Source organism: Melopsittacus undulatus, chromosome 6 (assembly GCF_012275295.1).
Source record: "Melopsittacus undulatus isolate bMelUnd1 chromosome 6, bMelUnd1.mat.Z, whole genome shotgun sequence".
NCBI classification, from domain to species: domain Eukaryota; kingdom Metazoa; phylum Chordata; class Aves; order Psittaciformes; family Psittaculidae; genus Melopsittacus; species Melopsittacus undulatus.
This window is the reverse complement of record NC_047532.1, coordinates 80,195,919-80,219,350: the sequence shown is the minus strand read 5'-3', so window position 1 is coordinate 80,219,350 and position 23,432 is coordinate 80,195,919.

Here is a 23,432-nt window from a genome sequence, read left to right as displayed (position 1 = left end):
GTGCAAAAGGGAATTAATAATTTTAGTTTACTGACCATCCTCTGATAATCACTAAGGAGTCCATCAACACAGCAGCTAACGGAAGCACAGACTGAATATATTTGGTCTTTTTTATTACATATTTACATGTATTACTAATCACCTGGAAGGTTTGGGTTTGTTTTTTTTTTACTTTTTTAGCAGGATTATTTTAAAACTCATTAGTTCAGTGGGCAAATTCCAGCCCCTAATTTCTAAATGACATCAAGAATGAAATGTGAAGACTTGGGAGAAGGGAAACAGGTACCCAAGTGCTTTTTTAACAGGCTCTGGATCTAAGAAACAGAATTCTAGTACTGAACTGTAATTCTACAATATTTTACTTGATCACAACTTACTCTGGATTTGTCATGGATGGCTTTTTTAACTGCGTATTGTACAAGTCATGTACACTTGCCTGTCAGTGACTTTTAAAATAAAAATTATTAAATCTGATATTGATATAAAATATTCCTTCAAAGATAGTCCCTCCATCCCCTCATTCTTCAAGTTTCAATTAATCATTATTGTTTGTTCAGCTCTCTTTCAAAACTGTTCTGCAGATGGCTACAGTGTGAGCAGCTATCCTATGATACAAAAATGAGGCATGTATTTGGAAGAGTTTCTATGCAAGTTCATAAAACTCAGAAAACACATATTCTCTGGGATAGACATCTGTGCTTTTAACCTCCACAATCAAACTAAGTACTGCCCTGCAGACCTGTACAACCTCTGCTATCTCCATTCTCCAAAAGCTATGTTAGCAACACAAAAGAGCAGTACTTGTGTTGCATTTTGGATTCCTGCTTCAAGCACTAGGCTCCACAGTCTACAGAGGGTCCACAGCTTTCTATACCTGCTGTTCTTAAAACTTTACAATCATTAATAATTCATTTCGTAAATCATATTTGGATGCCATCATGAATGATGTCACCTTCAGAAACAAAAACACCATGAGTGACTTCCATGACACACTCGGCAAGCCCTCATTCTGTCTCCGTTTACACTTATCATGAGCTGTCAAACCTAATTTCCTGCCAGCTCCTTGTCAGAGCTCTCTGCTTGATGTCAGAAATCAAACAACGCCCTTGAAGCACAAACAACTGCCTTTCTCTTCCCTGAGACAGCACTCCCTCCACCTTCTGGAGGATGCAAGAAAAAGGGTGACATTTGTGGTTTTGCATCAAACAAAGAACGCTGATCCACCAACTCTTTTGTAAACAGTTTGTTTAAAAAGCAATCCCAAATGATTAAGTACTAAATAAATAAAAAAATCTGCAAGCAGCAGAATTTCTGTTCTTTCTGCCCTTGAACTACTTTCCACTAACTCAGGAATCATCAGCACCTTTTTCTGTTTATAAGTTATCGAATGGGATCATTTTGCATATACATTCATGTCTACTTTTTAAACTTAAATATACTTTCAGCGGTATATTCAATGACACAGACTCAAACGTTTGCCATCAGTACTGCTTATAAAAATATGTCTTTTAGAACAGCAGTCTTTGACATAGCTATTTTTCTGGAACATGAAAGTATACTTTATAAAGAGTATATTTCTCCATGAGGTATACCGACTTCCTTATAAAATTCCAACTAAATCTAGCCTCTTTTCAGTATGACCAAGATATACCATAAAAAATCCCAGCAGTGCAATCTTATATTAAAGATGTCCAAAGGTAGGTATTAGTATTACAAACAGATGCTATATAACACACTATTTTTAGCCCTATAACATGCTTCTAAGGCACATGCCCAGCTCTGCCTGTGGAAGGGAAGACCACATACCAAAATGGGATGCACAAAATTCACATACATTCTGCTAAGTGCTATGTCCACTGTTTTCAGAAAACAATGGCCTCTGCCTGTCTTTATGAGTCAAATTTCTTCTGTTCCAACTTCCAGGATATAATTTATAACTGTTTTATCTCTGCATTTACTTATGCTCTTCATGGAAACAAGCATTTTATCCACTTGAACCCAGGTACACAAAATGAAAATAGCTCCTATGTGGCCATTATAGAATGCCTCCATTTTCACTTCATGGTCATTTCTTCTGCCTATTTTCTCTTTCCTCACATCTGTCCATTTGAGATATTCTTACGCTCTTCAGTAACATCAAAACTACATTCTTTTGAAGTAAAAACATTTTTATGATGAAAACCACTTATAAGAATCTAATAAAAAGAAATATTTCAAGAAATAAATAAATGAATAAAGCAGACTTTTGTGCTCTCTCCTGATAATGCTACTTTGAATGAAGAATGAGAGTAGCTATAGAATTTGGATTACATTAATTTTAAGTGTATTTAATGATTTAAAACAAAACAAAACAATGAACCAGTTTCTACTACTACTGATTTACAGGGGGAAAAAAAAGGCAAGTAAAAAGCTTTTCAAACTCACAGAATTAATAGAAAACAGACATCAGCTTCACGGACGTAAAGTAATACATCTTCAGAAAAGATTTTAGGAATGGGAGTAGAGGTAAAGCTCCCAAAAGTTTACTGCAATTCTTAAAATCACAGTTTTAACTTTATATGATGAAGACTTGATTACTTTGGCTCCCCTGTTCCATGGACCTACTGGTAATCAAAGGCCCTCATCAAACTGCAGCAACCTCAGCCTCATGCTGTAACAATTAGCAGCTAGTAACAGTTCACAGCTAACCCAATCTGGCAAGAAAGAGAGATCATGTGCTTGGAACAACGGACCAGGTACAATAACATGAGTGTGCACCTATCTTCCTGCCATGTGCAGCAGGAGAGTTCTATAAGAGATGGGCTGCAAACAGGTTGTGATAGGCACTCTGTTCTATATCCAAAACTAAGTCTCTAATTTACATCTACATAGAAGTATACTTCAGAGGCAAGTATATAGTCTCCTCCTTCATGTATTAGGTTAGAGAACGGTATCACATGTGTATGAAAATCCTAACAAAGAACCAGCATTCTCTAGTTTTTAAAACACACAGAAGCGTTGCCACCAAATCACCATTTAAAAGTCAATTAAAACTTGCTGTCTGCTTTCCCAAAGCATTTAACATGCCACAGGGTTAACTTTCTCCCCAGTATCAGCATGATAGGGATCTTGCTGTTGCAATCCTGACTCTCACAGTTTCAGCTCTGAATCACAGAAATGCGCTAGTTTCCTGCTACAGCTGCCAGTCGTGTAAGCCGCATTTCATAAGGTCTTAAATTGGACAGACATCAATTTGATAGGTGGACCACTCGGTGGATAAAGAACTGGCTGGATGGCCGCACGCAAAGAGTTGTGGTCAACGGTTCAATGTCCGGCTGGAGACCAGTAACGAGTGGTGTCCCTCAGGGATTGGTGTTGGGACCGATCTTGTTTAACATCTTTGTCAGTGACATGGACAGTGGGATTGAGTGCGCCCTCAGCAAGTTTGCCAATGACATCAAGCTGTGTGGTTCTGTTGATACCGCTGGAGGGAAGGAATGCCATTCAGAGGGACCTTGACACGCTTGTGAGGTGGGCTGATGCCAATCTCATGAAGTTTAACCATGGCAAGTGCAAGGTCCTACACCTGGGTGGGAGCAATCCCAGGCACAGATACAGGTTGGGCAAAAAGGAAATGCAGTGCAGCCCTGAGGAGAAGGACTTGGGGGTGTTGGTCAATGAGAAAATGAACATGAGCCGGCTTCAGTGTGCGCTTACAGCCCAGAAAGCCAACCGTATTCTGGGCTGCATCAAAAGAAGCATGACCAGCAGGTCGAAGGAGGTGATCCTGCCCCTCTACTCTGCTCTTGTGAGACCTCACTTGGAGTATTGTGTGCAGTTCTGGTGCCCTCAACATAAAAGGGACATGGAACTGTTGGAACAAGTCCAGAGGAGGGCCACGAGGATGATCAGAGGACTGGAGCACCTCCTGTATGAAGACAGGCTGAGAAAGTTGGGGCTGTTCAGCCTGGAGAAGAGAAGACTGCGTGGAGACCTCATAGCAGCCTTCCAGTATCTGAAGGGGGCCTACAGGGATTCTGGGGAGGGACTATTCATTAGGGATTATAGTGATAGGACAAGGGGTAACGTGTTGAAACTTAAACCGCAGAGGTTTAGACTGGATCTAAGGAAGAAATTCTTCACTGTTAGGGTGGTGAGGTACTAGAATGGGTTGCCCACGGAGGTTGTGAATGCTCCATCCCTGGCAGTGTTCAAGACCAGGTTGGATGAAGCCTTGGGTGGCATGGTGTAGTGTGAGGTGTCCCTGCCCATGGCAGGGGGGGTTGGAACTAGATGATTTTAAGGTTTTTTCCAACCCTAACTATTCTATAATTCTAAGTTATATCCTAGTTTTGCCTATGTTACAAGCCCTGGGCTCCTGAACTAAGTTATTTTAATTTCAAAGAAACCTATATAACTGCCAATGAAGATGATTTTGACATATATCCTGTAGGATCTATGATATGTTATTATTTGTACACTTTTAGTAGCAATTTATAATACAACAGAAACACACACCTCTGTAAGATCACTTCCTGAAACATATACAACAGGACAAGAACAGGAAATTACAGGCAAAACCTCCTGACCCAAATAACCAAGCAACATAGGAATTTTGTGCTTCTCCATTACACTGCTAGGGTCACATTCAGGTAGTTGATCATCCTGCTTCTCTGAGACAACTGTAATTCAAAATGAGTTTTGAAAGTGGATAGGAAAACATAACTCCCCCTCCCCCCCCCCTCCCCCCCGAAGTCTAATTAGATGCTAACAAGTATAGTTCTCCTAGAATTCATTACTGATAGATCCAGCAAGTAAATTAATAGTAGCAGAATTTTGTTTCTTCTGTGTCTGCATTGTGCTAATATGAACTGGTTCTATGTATTAACTACAAAGGGAGCTGACAAGAGCTAAAAGATTCATACATACTAGTTGCAGCTCTTCCCAGTTGCATTGCTTAATCTGAAATGACTTATAAGTGCAGGAAAACCATGCTGGACATACACTTGGAAAGCCAATGGGTAAGATCAGAAGTTTTCCAGCAAGAGGGTCTAATCAAGAGTCAAATGTAATACCATCTGCAGCTCTATACTGTGGATAGCTTTATTGTGAATTATCTAAACAAAACCTAAGCAAGCTTTGTCCTCTTATTAGTCTTACTTCTAAATGATGCCCCTGCATTTCTTCTGTGTGGCTTTTGCTAGAAAGTTTGAGGCTTGAAAAGTTCTCTAGGTGCTCCTAATATGAGTTAAAAGCAAACAGCCAGCTGACACATTTTAAGAGGTGACCTAATTTAAGATCCCTTGTGAACCATTAATTAATTCATCATGCTGATTTATTCTGTCCATTGCCTGCTTTGTCTATTCCCATTACTTCCTAAGAAAATTAAAATTTCTTTTAATTATTAAAGACTAAAGACAACTTATGAAGTCTTTAATTTATTAAACTATTTTTCATGAATTACAAATACATCATACACAAGTGACTTCTCTATACTAGGTCTAATAGTGAGATAATTCATGCCCACAGTGTTCTAGAATAACCCACTCAAAGCCTGACTGAGCATATCCTCTATAACTAATTCACACCAGTGTTCATGAGATGTCAGCTGTAGCTTGCTCCTCTGACTACAGCTGAGAAAAGCAAGCTGTGGATCTGTGATGTTTTAAACAAGGTTCAGCATGTCGTAGAACAAAACATATATTCCTGACTGTTCACTAACTATGTGTCCTGGGTTCAGCTGTAACACTCATTTTTCTCCTTCTCAGTAGCTGGTGCAGTGCTGCGTTTTCAACTTTAGCCTAGCTGATAACACACTGATGTTTTTAGTTGTTGCTAAGTAATGCTTACTCTGATGAAGGACTTTTCAGTCTCATGCTGTGCCAGTGAGGAGGGGCACAGGAAGCTGTGAGAAAGCAGACAGGACACCTGACCCAAACTAGCCAAAGGGGTATTCCATACCACAGCATGTCACATGCCCAATATATAAACTGGGGAGACTTACCCAGAAAGGGCAAATCATTGCTCAGGTTGGGCTGGGTATCAGTTTGCAGGTAGCTAGCAACTGTACTGTGCATCACTTGTGTTTATTGTTTCTTTTCTTTCTTTCCCCTTTTAGTTTTATATTACTTCCTTTTGTTATTTCCCTTATCATGATTATTATTGGTGGTAGTAGTAATGGTTTTGTATTATACCTTAGTTACTGAACTGTTCTTATCTCAGCCTGTGGGATCTACACTCTTTTGATTCTCCGCCCCATCCTTCCGGGAGCTGGGGGGAAGAAGAGGGGCGAGTGAGTGAGCAGCTGCATGGTTCTGAGTTATCGGCTGGGCTTAAACCACAACACCATGATACATTACTAACACTTCAATGAATCAACTTCATAAGCAAACTGTATTTTAAATAACAGATGTTACATCTGTTCCTTAAAATCAGCAAGTTCTAAATATCAGTCATTTGGACAGCGAGTACACTTGGATGTGTCAGTTTGTCCAGTATTTCTTTGAACCTCTCAGGAAAACCTCTCATAAGCCAATAATTAAATCCTGTTATGTTTGAGAAAAGTAGAAAACCAGAGCTGAAACTAGAGGTCTTTTCCTACAGCCACCAGTCTGTATTGCAGACATTACTCCATCTGTGTGACAGAGAAATGCTAGGGATAGCATTTTATATACATTAAGAGGTAAACCCTTATCTTAATTTTGGGAATTAACTGCAATTATCATTTTATACTTTCCTTCAAATTGTTCAATGTGTCTCAACCCCAGCAGTGAGAAAAATTAAGGAGTTAAGTGTGCCATGATAGTCAAAGTACACTAAAGCCTCTGAAAGGTGACCCCAGAGGGGGCCTAACTAACAGTTCTGGCCTCTAAATTACCCAGCTTACACTCTCCCTAATGCTGTCCTGAGTGGGAGTATCCACACTAAACTGATGTGGTTCATTATACTTCTCTGAATGCTTCATTATATTTCTCTGATAAGCAATGCAAAAAAGACGTATTTCTGAACTGTTATGAGAGTTCAAATCCCAAGATTCATGAAATGTAACTTTGATATAGCAGTTAGATAAACAACTACTGTATTTACTGTACATGAAATTATTTTTTTGCTTGTTCAACATAATTTCTTGCCATATGCCATAAATAACATTTGAGACAGATTTCAGAAAAAGGGTGACATGTCATCCTGCCTTTGTTTCTTTGTTTTTTACACCAAAATGCTTAATAGATGGTCACCATTCACGACTCAATTTGGCTTTCCTCTGCTGCTATATTTGGATGCAAGTACTTCTATTATGGAAGCCTGAATAAGGATACCCATTTCCTGAGTTCTTACTTGACAATACTAATGTCTGATATCTGAAGAAATGTAAATGCAGATGTTTGAGCATCAGTCCCTTCTTTCCTCCACAGAAAAAGGATTTGAAAATCCAAATTTTCAACAGCTTTCAACAGATTTTAGGGTTGTGTGCATATATCTGTTTGTATAATTTTATTCCTCAAAATTAAAATGAAACTCTATAGTTTGAAAATAAATTTGGATTTCAAAATAACATTAATTTCTCCATATAACTCTCTAATTTTAACCAAAAAAGTGTTGTTTAGTGTTGGCACATTGGATTGTTCTCTCGCTTTTTGCAAAAAACATGACAGCTGCTAACAACAAATAAAGTACTTTTACAACACAGAACCAGGCAGATTGCTTACACACAGCTGACTTTGGGTTTGGCTTCTGACAGTTCTTGGCCATCTCCTGGGGTTTTTTGTACTATTATGCAAGGGACTTATGGTGGAATAAACACTTATGTGACCCAGAGCACATCCAAGTTTCTAGATTATCAGTTTGCCCCCATGTTCACTTCAGAGCAAATCTAATGATTTGCAACACTACAGTTGTACATTTTCATTTTCATATACTGACACTTGTTTTAATAACTTCAAAATTATACCCGTGTTTCTTAGGGAAAAGGAATAATACTCCCAAGCCCTATTCAGTTATTGTTTAAATTACAGTTGAAGTAAATCCTTGTAACATGTAAAAGTATCTCTGTATTTTGATTTTATTATGCATATTAAATATGAAAATATCATGATCTGTTCCAAGATTTTATCTGGAACATATTCAACAGTCTGTTCTTTGGTGGAATTAGTCCTAAAGCTTTCCAATGACTTTAAGTTTGTTGTTCCCCTGCGTGCCATGTTGGCATACTGCCATCCTTTTCAGTGTGTTTTTTGCAGCTTTGTTTTTTCTAACAAAATGAAGAGATGTGAATGTGAAAAAGCAAACAAACCATTTTTATCCAATACTGCATTATGTGCCCAAAACAAATTAAAACAATTGTATCCCTGAACATAAATCAGTAACCATAGAAATATATTAGGAGAGCTTAGCTTCATTGGCTTTAAAACCATTCTCCAAGTTGTTGCAGGCTGCCACTCTTATCACTCTTGGCTTTTTGTCAGACTGAGAGAAGTCAACCTCTTCACAAAAACCACATGCCCACAGGTAACATCTATGGCCCTGCACAGGATCCACTCCAATTTTAAAACCTTTCACTTGAACTGATTCTGAGTGCCTTGTCAGTACTCAGTGAAAGAGCACAGTATGTTCCTCTGGTCTTATTTTTCCTTGTTTTATCACTATTTTATGTACATTTGCTTTGCCAATCATGATAAAAGCTATACTAAAGCCAAGCATGTATGAGAGTTCTTCACAGGCCCTGTATCTTCTGGTCACAAATGTTTGTCATAACTTAACTATCCAATGACACAGAGAAGTGGCAAAATTCCAATTCCAGTGATGAAAATTAGTATTTTCCAGTTCAGCTAGAGTCTGGCAGTAGCTGAGGGGCAAAAAGATATTTTAGACCAAGTATACTTCAATATGTACTTCTACAGCATAAGCTAAAAGAATTAAAAGCCATTTCTTCTTTGTTTTGCACAGCACTATGTAGTATGACATTATCTGATTAACCAGGAAAAGCTGCATTCTGTAAATGTGAAAACCAAAAGGCAGTACAAATATAAAGCTATGCTGAATACACTTAAGCTCTTTGAACTTGTATAAATTTCATATTGAATTTGATTATGCCCAAGCTTCCAGGGAAATGCTTAGCCATAGGCTGAAAAAAAGCCTGAGACAGATTATACTTCTGTATAAGATCTAATAAAATCTTTTAAGATTCTTCCTGTCACATTCCAAACTGTAAAAGCAATCTAGATAGCTAAAATATATTTGCATGAGATATTTTAAAGTGTTACTTTCTTCTAAAAGTATTTTGCTCTAGAAGAAAAAAAATCAAAACTCTCAGTAGGCAGTGATTTTGCACATAGCTATATACATAGCTGCTGAGCTCTTAAATGTTGAAACAAAACATATTTGGCAAGATACTGGAGCTTCATTGTTCTATGGAAAACTTCAGGAACATTCTAACAGCCAAGCTATGTTGAAATCAACTGTGCCTTAAAGAACTGTTTTTTGCTCTACTACTACTTTGTGCCCCTAATTTACTTAACATTTACTTATTTTGTTCTTTAGGAGACTGCTAGAATGAGATAAATCAGCAGACTATGGCAGGTGACTACAAAAACTTTACCTATTACAAGTTATTAAAAAATTAGTTACTTATTGTATCTCTCTCAAAAGAACATACCAGGTGACTTTTTATTGCTTTATCTGTATTGTAATTTCTGTAAATTAGAATTCAGAAAGTCATGCTGAAAAGAGACAAGGGCTTATACTGAACCACTCCCACAGTAAGGATCCTGTCTGAGTGACAACAATGGTATCCTGAGCTGGGGATATCCCCCTTATTTTAGGGCTGTCTCCAGCACTTCTCTTTTTTCTGCAAAAGCAGCTCTTTCTTGTCAATGACTTCTATGCCTCCCCTATATGCTGCTAAATTCATGCAAAAATGTGGGGACTGTTCCTATGATCACACAAGGAGGTATCCGATTCCCTCCTGGATGTGATAATATTTGCTCAAATACTCTTCCCTTCACAAGGAGAAATGTGAACTGTCTGGCACTGCAGAACAACCACTGTCACACCCAGAAGTTGAACATGTCATTGACACAATACACTGAGCTCCACCTCTTAATTTTTGCTGAGATCCTGCATTTAATTGTAAGCTCCTTAAAGTCTACATCAGTTGATTGCTAGAAAATACAACTGAAAGTTTCTTGAAACCTAGGACCCTCAAGGACTCATTGCAAGTTGAAATCATGTTAAGATCTTAGTAAATATCTCCATTGTGCTTTTTTCCCCCCTTCAAAATCAAAACAGTGTTGTCATTTTGTTGACAGTTCAGAAGGGCTTGCTTGGTTTTTTACAGTATTCTTAGCAATCATATCATACATTCAATTACTAGTCTTAATTTTTTCACTGGTGAGACTAAAGTTGCACCTTTGCAGAACTTCAGCAACAATTCTCAATGCTGACCAATGACATTTACATTTCATGTAAAAAAAGATAAAAAAAAAACAAAACCAAACAACTCCAAGTGCAATAATGGAACAAAAATCTCACTATTTTACACTATCTGGAAGAAACAGACCAATCCCTTTGAAATGGCTGAAAAATTATACACACATGATTATGGAAGAAGTAAGACTTGTAAGCTTAGACCTCATTTTTTCAATCACTGAAAACTACTGCCTTTTATTTATTCCAAAACCAATCTCATACTAGCTTTAGGAAATGCACCCTGATTCTAGCACCTAGTTCCACACCCATCTTCCACAAATCAGAGTCCTGGCTTTTTTAGTATCTCTTTGGGAAAGTAGCTGCTGCATCTCCTTAATAATTTTAATTGCCTTTGCCCATACTTTTTTGTGACTACATTACGCATTCTTGAGACATAGCAAACAACTGTGTAGAGTGCTATAAACTTCTGAGTGCCGGGATTTTATACACTGGTAAGGCAAAGCCTCTTAAGTTTGAAAAGTCATATGCCATATTGTAGGGGAATACACAATGGATCAATACAAAGAAGAAGGAGCAAACAGAGTTTTATTCATTAAAATCATGCCACTCTAACCACGTGTTTGATGCTCTTTCGTAAAAAATTGCCATATCACCATTGCTGTGCAAAAAAATAATTAGGTTTTAGTTGAGTTTACTAAATAATAAGGTGTTAGAACATAAATACTCCAAAACAGAAGAAAGGATAAGGAAGCTGTACTGCCATAGTCAAAATCGTAGTTGCTTTGAATGTCAACATCTAGGATACACCAACATAGCAACAGCCTCAGACAGAAACAAGATGTTCAGAAGCTGCACAATGCCTTTCTGAGAACATGGGTAAAAATAAAAAGAGTCACCTCTAACTCCTGTCTTCTCATAGAGACCAGACAAGAAAGAAACCATGCCAAAATCTGTCAAGAATTCTTCTTCGTCTTTTAAGACTGCAGCACATCTTATGAGTGTTTCCTCCAGGCAGTGCCTACAAATTCTTGGGACTAGCTACTTCAAACCCTTTGATCCCATACAACTTCAAACACATTACATTACCCTTGCTTCTCTTTCAACAGGGATTGTATCTCCAGAAGGCAGACAAACAATGCATCGGCAGCAGAAATGTCATGCAACTAAATTATAAGATACAATCATGCTATTTGTCCTCAGAATATTAAAAAGAAGAGGAAGATGCAAGAAATATTCAGGTGGGATTTTGCTCCATAATTCTGAAAATTAGACATACTTCTTTTAAGCCTGTGCTCATATATTATGATTAAGTGTAGCAGAGGTAAACATTTCCATAAAGTTAGGTAATAATTTCAAATTAAAAGCTCCAAGTAAATAACTGAGTTTAAGTCAATACCAATCTCTAAATATTAAGGATATGCTTTTTGGTAAACCAAATTTAAGATGCTGATACATCAAAACTTTGGCATGTTATCTGGAAGACTGATGTGGGCAGCAAATAGGACTGTTATTCACATTGAAAAGCAGGGCTGCAGGAGTCTGTGTACAGACAGGGTTTTATATTTGCACCACTTTCCCGTATGTCCTTCCGCAGCTAATCACAATGGATACTGCTCACATCACATCTACAGGATAATCTGAGACTGCCAGCACACTAAAGTACAATGAAACCCAGGGAGAAATGAAAAGGTTCTGCATCTCTAAGGGTTTTAGCCTTCTACCTCATTATGGGAAAATGTTGCTGACTCTCTAAAGAACTAAATGCAATTTAACAAGTAATTTTAAGTATAATAGTGCAACACAGGTGATGTATCATAATGAAAAATCTCTATCTATCTTGCAGCTCCAAACAATTCGAAGATCTAAAGCAGAATTTCCTTTGTCTGGATGTCATTGGTGTCAAGGCCAAAAGTCCTTTTACTTAAGTCGGCTCAGAACGAATAGAGTAAGGAGAGAGATATTCCTTCACACTACTACTTTATTATTAGGAAGTTAAACAAAATGTCTGAAAAAAAACTGCATTAACTTCTCTAGGAACCCCACATATATTTCAGTAGTTTTAGCTATATATTCTGTAAACAAGTTCACTGGTAGAACAAGGTTGAACAGTTTGATGTGCCTTACGATAAAAAAATACTAATCTCTCTTTAGGCTTATGACTTTTTGTTCAAGCACATACTTCTATACGACTGCAGAAATGCTTTCGAAGAGCTGAAAAGCAGCTCAGGCCATAGCAATGACAAGTAGTACGCATAGTAACTATAGACCCCAACCTGAAGATTAAAACCGGAAATTTTCAAAATAAGGCTACATCTTGACTTCTGCTGAAATAATACTCACATGTCTAAGTGCATGTACAATATGCCCCAGCTACATGTACTTACCAATATGAACTGGAGTCTGCAGTAGCAGAGAACCTTGCAATTCTCTTGATTTCTCTTCAAGCTAAAGTATCAGCACTTCCACAACAAACCATTTCCAATTATCCAGCAGTTATTGTTAGTTGTACAGTTTTTCAAGAATAAAACCATACAGCTTTGTTTCATCTTTCAATCTACCCTGATTGTAATGTAAAAGGCAAGCAGATTGAAACTATAGAATCACTTTAAATAAGCTGTATTATTCTGCTAAGAAAACATTGATGAAATTTGAAAACTCAAAGTTCATGGTCAAGTCTACAGGCCTAGTAACTCGTACAAGTTCAGCTACTCTACAATGACAGAAATAATAAAATATTTGTTCATCCCAGGAGTTTTACATTTTATAGTTAATGTTTTTCCAGAACAGCAATTCATTCTGCCCATTAAAAAAATTCTTATTGGTCTGGCAAAAGTTAAATAAAATACAGGATTAAGTATTTAAAATATGAGTTCCTAAGACCTTAATTTGTATTAATGCCCCCTTCTTAAAGTTTTTGACAGAATTCTATTCATAATGAAGTGTTCAGAGGTAATTATTTCTCTTTCTTCTATGTGAATTATGAGAATTATTTATATACTCAATCTTAATATCATAGCTTCAATGCCTAATAGGAAAAATCCACAGGATATGAATCATTCTGAGAAAGAATTAAAAATCTTTTCTTCTCTTAAAAAAAAAAAAGATGAAAAGATTTCTAATGACATAAAATTCACACTGCTGCAGGCTCTGCTTGCAAATCAGAGCTCTTGCTACGTAACTCAAAGCTACTGGTTCATACTTCTTGCCTTTAAAACTATAAACTGCAATGCTTTAATGATTAGTTAATGAAATAGTGGTGTGATAATAAGGCTATAAGAAATGTAAGTTAAATTATTAATTAAAAAAGGTAAAGAATAAGTAATGAAAGTAGCAAGCTACATGGCCCTTTTTGTAAAAGTATGGTCAAGATATAAACCTAGCAGCAGTTTAGCACCTAGCCTTCAGCCTGCGGTCATGTTGTAATGGAACACCTGACATTACAAATACTTTCATTTGACAGTTGTTCTCACTCATAAAGTAATGGGCCATGCACAAAGCTTATTAAAAATTGCATATAAGCTGTAAAAGCCATAAAAACTTCTACTGACATTTATTGCCAACGAGTAGCTTGAGGATGTTGATACATATTGATAACAGTCTGCTTTGTGACATTTTGAAAGTTTACTCCTAATTCACTTGCAGAATATGCAAAGATATTTTTTCACCATACCTTCACGTCATTAAGCCATTGCAATATCCACCTGAATTTTTAATGGATTTTTACCTGTCTCACAGACATTCTTCCATATGTATACTATGTGCATATCCTCCAAAAGACAGTTTTTCCAGTAAGAAAAAAGGTAGGTTTTCAGAATGTTCAAGTTACTAAACACAGCAAGAATTTGTTTACAGATACCTTATATCATCAGCAACAAACAGTAATGTTAAGACATAAAATCCCTTGAGAGATAAGATTCTATGTTTGCCACTTCATATGCCTATATGTATATATACACAAATAAATATGCCAGATAACTCCACACAAAAGCTATTAAACCTCTACTATCCCCAGTTTTATTATTTGGAGGCACCGAAGAAAGGCTGTGTTTCATACAGGTGACTTTAGTACAGACCTGATCCTATTTCTCCTGAAGTAAGCTGTGTTTTTACTGCTGTATTCCTTAGCAGAGGAGAACCCAATGATAATGTCATAGCATATATGTATTTCAACTGTGCTGAAGGCAGAGGCTGTAAACCATCCTCTGTTCCTTCTTGAACCCAAGCAGGTAACTTTTGGGTTTCTTTCTTAACATTTAGAACATGCAAGTGTTATAACATTTCTAATTACTGTACACATGAGACCCAGCAGTGTTCCACCTTGTCCCATTCTACTACCCAGAACATTCTCATTTTAAGCAGCATGTTTTTCTCAATATGGCAACACCTGCAGTCTCTGGACACTGCACTTCTGTTCTTCTCTGAGCCTGGATAAATTCTGGATACTAACCTTGTTTTAATTCCTCTGCAGAATATATGGAAAGATTAAGCCTGTTTGACACACAAATTACCTCGTGGTAAGATAAATTACTGAGATTTGTGAATTTATGATCAATAATTTTGATTTCAAAGTGGCTTTTCTTAGTCATAGGGACAAAAAATACTTGGTCTCAAAATACTCACTACGATTCCACACTTCTTAATTTCAGAAACCTGTAACACATGCTTGGAATATGTGTTATCTGTTTATTTTTAAACACAAACATAATGCCCCCAAAATGCATTTTTTGAGCAACAACTGCAGAAGATCTGTAAGATGTAGACACTGGCTAAACAGCACGTATGTATTTATATCAAATACTTCTGAGATAACAATGATTTGAATTAGAGACAATGAAAACTAAAGTGTTACAATAGGAAAAATAATGCAAGATGTTTTTTTTTGCAAGAGCTGCTACTAAAACTCATTTCCTATCTGTTATTTAAATGCCATGTAATACCGGTATGCAACAAAATGTGAGGGAGAAAAGTTTAGTCCTGTAAGGCTGGAAAGGCAAAAGAATTAGTGTCATTGCCTGCATCCTAGCCTTTCGGGAAAATCAGTTGGGTACCACAATTCAAACTTGACCAAACATATATATACAATGCACCTTCTTGCAATGAATGTATTAGCAATGCTATGAGAAGCTTCCTCTGGGATGCAGGACAGCTAAAAACTGAATACTGACTAGATTCAAAGGGAAGATATCCTCCCTGCACAGCAGCCACTCCTCTCCATCAAATGTGCATTAATTAGGACCTTTTAGTACATAGCTCCACTGGGTGCCATCAAAAGCACTTGCTACTTATAATACCAAAGGAAAATCCAGTAAACCAGAGCATAGGTATAAAGAAAAGGGAACAAAAAGAGAAGTCTGCCCCAAATGAATTAGCGCTGGATTTGGAAAACCGAATTGCAATTTAGGGTTACACTGAGGAGAATAGCATTGCTTTGAACTCTAAATCTCCCGTTCTAATAGCTAAAGTGGTCTTAGCAATTGTAAATATTCCTAAATGTATTAGGAATACCAGACTAAAGAATCTCAAGGTTAAATATAGGTAAGAATACGTATATGTTCTACTTTTGGTTTCTATCTTGTCATAGAAATCCTGACAACAAATATGGCCCAGCAATGCCTTTAATTTGTGATAAAGCCAGCCTGGAGTTGGGGACAAGGAAAAACAGGTTAAAGAACAAAAATAAACCCCCACAATGTATTGTTCCAACAGAAAAAGTGGAACAAAAGAGAGCAAGAAATACAAGTTACTGTGATAGAGGTAAAACATTTGTTGCAATAAATTGCTAGGGCTTTCAAAGCCACGATTTTCAGGCTATGAAAGGACATTGTGATGTTCTTACAGATACAACTGTAGGAGAAAAAGACCTTTCTTCAAGAGTAGAGAGATGCTCTGTCTGAGAGGCAGGGGAGTCATCCCCACACGTCAGCCACAACCTAACACTGCTCTGAGGAGATTGCTTACTCTTAATCTAATTGTATACTCACAGTAGAACCCTTCCTGTTCCTTAATTTATTGCTTTCTCTTCCAAACACAAAAAAGGGAATCACTGAGAATCAAGTCAGAAAAAATATGTACACTCAGAAAATGTAATTCTAAACCAAGAATTACTCTCAAGAAAACTTCTGTTATAGTTCAGAATTTCCTTTCAAAATATTACATATTTTAAAATTTTCTCCCTCTTCGATCCATAATTGATCCTACTTTATTTACACAAATAAAAAATCTGATACAAATAGCACTGTGGCTATTTGAATAATACAAGGAGAAGCTATGCTCCCAATCCCCACTTTAGCAAAGCATTTAGTCACTCCTGAAGTCTGAGTAAAGCTATTAAAAATGTAACTGTAGTAGATTATTTCTACTTACTAGAATACATACCCTCACTCAGAAGTATCCAACACTCACATACTCAAGAAACTAGATAATATCCAAAATCTCATTTTCTTTTTAGTATAGCTGCAATAAATTTTGGACGGATTGAACTCAAACACGACTTTATTTGTTTTAAAGGAATTTCCCAAGGTTTTGTGGCACCAGCAGATAAAACATACAATATTTTAAACACACTGGACAATATCTGTGGAGTAATCTCAGAAACTCCTGTATAATTCTGACTGCTCTCTGATCTTTCTTTGCTGCAAAGAAATGGAGCGTTCTGAAAGAAATGATAGAGGTGTCCCACACAGAGTTATTGCTTCCATGAAGGGATTCTCTCTCCACACTTCCCATAGCTCACAGATAGAGTAAGTTATCTATATGACAGGGAGGGGAACAACAAATATAACCCAATTTACTTCACTGAGCTGGTTAACCATAAGTATTCACTGCAAAACAGCTATGCCTTTTTAACACAATGCAATTTTTCAGCTCCTGTTTACTATCCTGCCATTGCAGTTATAACCATGAGAGAAAAAAAAATAATCAGTGAATGAAACACACTTTAAAGGTATTTCCTCCTTGTGTTACAAGTTGTTTACTTCGTGTTATTAAACATGTTAGTTTCCCCATTCAAAAAGTGGATGAACACTATAATGATCCATTCTGTTAACCTTTTCATGAGCATTATAAGAGATAATCAATGACATACATTGAGATCAAGACTCTATTGCCCAAATATTGCCCTCCTCTACTCTTAGCCCTAATATTTTAGGTTTTTATGGCCTCTACATTTTTCCCCCCAAAGCAGAAGGTCAGAAAAGGCAGTGGCTCGCTAGATCCGCTGAGCCTTCCCTTCACAGAAATAATGTGGCCATCATTATTCCAATCACTTCGGTGCAGTTTCAAGAACTTAACTATAAGCCAAAGTGTCCTGTAAATTTTTCACTAGCTCGTTTTAAGGATGCAAAATCTTACACATAACAACAACTACAAATAAGGAGGAAGTTAGATGTAAAATTAATGTCATAGCAAGCAACACCACTAAAAGTGTAAGAGTTAAGCTTACTGTCAATAGAGTCACAGCCTTAGATACAGTTATATTTCATCATATTTTTTCATCCTAATAATTTTAAAGAGCATTCAGAATAACCACAAACATTTTTATTAAGACATAGGAATCTTTCTTATTCTGACACGCTACGTGCATTGTTCCACACGCAGCTCAATAGGCGCATACCAGTAACAATTCTGCAACTCCCTACATCATGTGCTAGATTAGACCTCCACTTGTTTAATGGAGAACATTAATCTAAAAAGCATTTCAAGCACAAAACTCATTACACTTCTGTATCAACAAGAGTTTTATTTCCCAGACACAATGTTTGGAAAAATTTTTGCAATCTTCATTGCTAATTTGCCCCATTGGAGCTAGTGGAAGGTGTCACCCTAAGAGAGTGACTTAGAGATGCTCCTAGAGGTCATCAGCCATCAGCCAGTTCCATCAGTTGTGTTTCTTACTCCTGTTCTTAAATTCATATAAATCACAGCAAATCAATGTTTTGTTTTTAATTAAGAGATACTAAAAATTAAATAAATCACAGAATCATTAGGGTTGGAAGGTTCCTCTGGAGATCATCCAGTTCAACCTTCCTGCCAAGGCAGGGCCACCCAAAGCAGGTTACACAGGAAAGTGCCCAGGTAGGTTTTGAATGCTGCCAAAGAGACAGACTCCACAAGCCTCCCTGGGCAGCCTGTTCCAGTGCTCTGGAATTTTTACAAAAAATTCCTACATTATATTCTGCATTATTTTTTCCACACACTATTTTTTAAAATATGCACTGAAGAAAGTTTACATTATTTCAAGTAAAAAACTGCTTTAAACTAGCAAGTTTAATAAAAGCACCAATTTGAAATGTCAAACTTTCACACTGCATCACTTTCATAGCTCTTAAATCAGAGAAAAGCAACGGTCACATACTTTAATTTTAAAGATTATTTTAATTTTTAAGTATATTTTCTTATTGTATAATTCCCAATACCTTGAAGTTACTATCTTCAAGCAACTACACAACGCATTTTCATTTTATTGGAATGGATTTTTAAAGGTTACTGCTGTCACAGGAAAGAAAAAGCATTCTTTCCACAGGACAAATAGGAACTTATGCAATATCCTATAAAATGGTCTACCAATTGTTTGTTTGAAGCTTGGAAGGATTAGAGGTAGTTCATTCTTTGCTCCAGCATGCTCTTGGAATGCTTCTGCACAATTTCCAAAACAATATAAAACTGTTCAAGGCAATTTTATAATATTTACTACTGCCACTAAAGAGGAAGCTGAACTACCCGAGTAATTTTATTTATGTGTATAGAAACAATTTAAAGTGGAAGACCAGCACTAATTCTTTGATTACAGAATTGTCTGATTCAGGAAGATTTCAGTGTGAGGTCATTTGAAATAAGTATACCACAGCCCACAAAACACACAGACCTTAACAGATAAAGAAGATGGGACAAAACTGCCAATATTTGCAAACCGGCACAGACAGTCATACTGCCTTGCTGTCAGGCCTCATAAATTAAGCAGTGCTATGTGTGGCAAGTAGCTGGTGATAGTCCTCTAAGGAACACAGTTTTTATAGGCAGTAGTAATGGAGATTAAGTAGCTCTTCTCTTTTCACTGACTCACCACTGAATCAATGCCCCAGCATGGGTAACAAGGTAACTAGGGGACACTATACTGATCATCAAGTGCCACAACAGAAGTGCTAAGGTCTGTGTAAGATAATTAAACACACCTGGTTTTCACTTTTTTTTTCTTTAAAATGAAATCATTGCAATCTAGAACTAAAAAGAGCTACATAGACATGGAATTGGTAACTGCTTGTTGAACATCTGAATCCTTGTGCTGTTTCCAGTGGCCCAACTGCCACCTGCCCTGCAAACCACTGTAGGCTTTGGGGCACCCTGTAGTTCTTTTTCTCAAGACCATTTTGTCATGACCATAACAGACAACGCAACTACTTCAACTCCAAGCATAGCTGCTATTAAGGAGAAGAAAAAATGACTGCTATAACTGAACCCAGGACACATGTAATCCATATGCTCTACAGATTAAGAGTCCAAAGTAATTGTCTCATACACTAAATAAACAGTTCAGAATTCAGTCTCAGCAATTGAAATAATTAGAGCTGGAAAATCTTGTCAATATATTTATGTCAGTTGAAAAATACCAAATTCCTCACTTCCCTAGTTTTAACTTCAGGTCTATGTAGCATATATAAAGCAATGAAGCTTTTTGTAATTTAAACATTAAGTTGATTGTGGAAGGTGCACTGGTTGCACTGTAGTATTAATTAGAAAATTACATTGTTTAGTGTCAATTCATCACAAGACAGATGGCTTGGGAAAATATCAAGGAAGTTTAGGCCCCCTATAGTGCAAATGCACAGTGAGTGCTTACCCTATCACTCGAGTGTCATGTGCAGTGAAAATATGGGTCAAGCACTCTCACATTCTTTTTTTAGTTCAAATGCATTCATAGGAAAAAAAATAGCCATTTTCAGTGGGTCTAGCTGCATGTAATTTTTGAGGAATGATATATGTAAAGTGCTGCTATTTATGAAATATAGCGGTAAACAACACTTTGTGAAGGTTTAGTCTTATTTTTATTCTGTTCAAATACACAAAAGGTCAAAATAAATTGCCTAGAGGCATATCAGTAGCACAAATTGTACGCTTCCTGTTGCCTAGACATCACAGGGGTTCCTAAGTTAGTCTGCTTAAGAATTGACTAATATATAGGACTTTAAAAAAAAAACAACACACAATGGGATTATGTCCCATCAGAGGATAAGACTGAATTACAACTTCTCCCCCTACTGCTTTGTAATGGTTGTCATGAGGACTTGTAAACTCTATCAAGATGTGACCCATGTCTATGCAAAAAGTTCAAAGATGTTTTTCTTAGTTGTTTAGCTTTCTATATGATATTTATGTTACACCACTTAGAGTTCAGAATTACATTCATAGTTCAGAGAGAGACTATTTTTAAAGCGGTACTGCATTTGTTATTTATAATTAAATTTATTTAGAGAGGATGCTGACCAGAGGAAATTAGAACGGCTGGTTATAGAGTCATTACGCTCCACAATACTTCTAACATCTCATCCTCTTTGAAGAAAAGATGTAGTCATGTGGAATTAATGTATGGCATTAATAACAATGCGGATTTGTAAAAGGAAAGATGCAGTAGAAAGGATCTCCATTCATTTCCTTTTATAATGTCTTCAGTTTGGAAGTGTGGTATTTTTTATTTCAGTGATAAATCTAGAAACACTTAAGCTATTACAAAGAATTACACCCTGTTGATGAAATGCTGCAGAACTGTTCTATTGCAGTCTAATGGGAAACAGACACAGTGAATAATAAGAAATGCTATGAAGACAAACATCTTAATTAGCTAGATTTGACTATAACTCTATTGTAAATTTTGTAGCACTATTATAAACTATTTCATTTAACATCAGAGTTCAAAATACAGTCACCCAGTAAGTACCTATTACAATATTGTACAATGTAGGAGCCTAATCCTATTCCCATTAAATTCTCACTGACTATAGCAATAAGCCCAGTATACAAAGTAAGCTATAATTCCAATATTACTCTTTTGACATTTGCTTTTGGGACGCAGTGAGTATCTGGGAATCTGCCATAGATCATTGAAGTTAACTGCTACTCACCCCATTTCCCTACTTTGTTTTGCCCCATCCCTTCCTGGTAATCATCAAGAAAAACCTGTGGAGGATGGGAATGTTTTAAGCACTAAATTTCTGAGATATTCCTGGAGCTGTTCCTACAGGGCCTGTTTGAGCAGGCAGTATCTCTGCATGTGTCTCAGCCAACACTGCTTTTATAGACTTGTTTTCATGCCTGCATTTTGTGAAAATTTTCAGTATACAAAAATGCCCATAATACTGAGCAGCTGGAAGTAGAGGAATAAATGGTTTGTGGCATACAAAGGAATTATTAAGGAAATAGGAAGTTTCATCGTCCCCAACTTAAAAAGACAAAAAGTGCTGCACTTTGGTTGTTTGTTTTGTGAAGAATCTTCAGAATTCTGTTTTACTTTCCTTCCTCTACTGACTTTCATTACTATTCTAGCACTCCAATTTGTAGTAATTTAGCATACTTCTTTAGCATTGTCTACATAGGAATTTTGTTTTAGTTTCTTTGATCAATTCCAGAAAAAAAATTAAGATATCTAGAGGATTTCAAATATTTACATGAATAATTTACTAACTGCTTATTAATATCAGCTATCACTTTTCCATGTCTTAGTTGTCTGTATTTTAGGCAGGTCTAACATGTAAAGCACAAGCAACTTTTAACTTGATTTTAATTTTAAGCTCTTAGAATGATTTAAGGACACAAATAAGCTTTAAAAGCCTTAAATAAACAATTGTGACATTCAAACCTTTCACAAGTGTTCCTAAGTTCTAAAAACCTTAATTCTGAAGAGATGACTACTGAAGAGTTTGCAGTGCTAAAGCCTGAGTTGCCTGCACATACTCGGAAGCAACTTAGTTTTATACAAACTCAGCCTTTTCTTTAAAAAAAAATCCCTAACTAAAGAAACAAAACTCAACAAACCTCCACAGCTCCAGATGTAATCATGTTTTTTCATTTTGTCAGACTCCACGGATTCACAGATGAGCCTTACTGTGCTCGATCTAGATAAGAATTTCTCATTCCTTGCCATCAGGGCCACCATTCAAAGCATATTCTCAACACGCATGCATAGCTGAAAACACTGCAGAAAAATGCCATGCTCTTCAATGAATGACTGAAACTGAGGGGTTTTAGTTGGTTTGGGCTCTTTTGCTTTTATTTAAAGCTCCAATATTGTCTTCCAAAGCAGAGCAACTTGCCCATAAACTACTATCAAAAGGTGAACTCTGTTTTCCTAACCTTTAAGGACTGCTCAACAGGCAAGGCCTGTTTACATATATTGCATCAGTCATGATTAGGACTGGAGTCCTTTCTCCATGCGCTTACCAACCCTGTTACAGGTAGCAAATACTGAGTGGTCAAGAACCATTACACTGTCTCTTTTCAGCTCCAGAACTACATCACACATTTATTTTTAATAAAACATTTTATCCTCCTATCACCTGCACACTCACATCTCAGTTGCATTCTTTCAAGCTTTATTTTGTACTTCTGTTTATATCCCTATATTTTTCCTATACTGAACCCTTTGCATCTGACAAATTGGCTGAAACCAATCACCTGACTACCTGACATTTGTCTTGGGTTTTTACTCCACTTCTGCAGACATACATGCAACAGAAAAGATAATCACTACATAAGACTCTATTTTACAGCTAAGCCAGTTCAAGATTGCTGATAAGTCTTTAATATAAGTTGACTGATCTGCTCCAGAAAAGACTGAACACTACAACTATCGCTGAGTGTATATCTCAATTTTTATCACTCTAAACGTGTTAATCCACATGTTATTTCAATTAAAATATTCACAGATATGTGAGAATCTGATTTCAATCCACTGGTTATTTTTAATTCATGCTAAGTCTCAGATAGGAAAACAGACCTCTGCTCTTAGATTTGCTACTACTATATGTGATCCCTTTGAG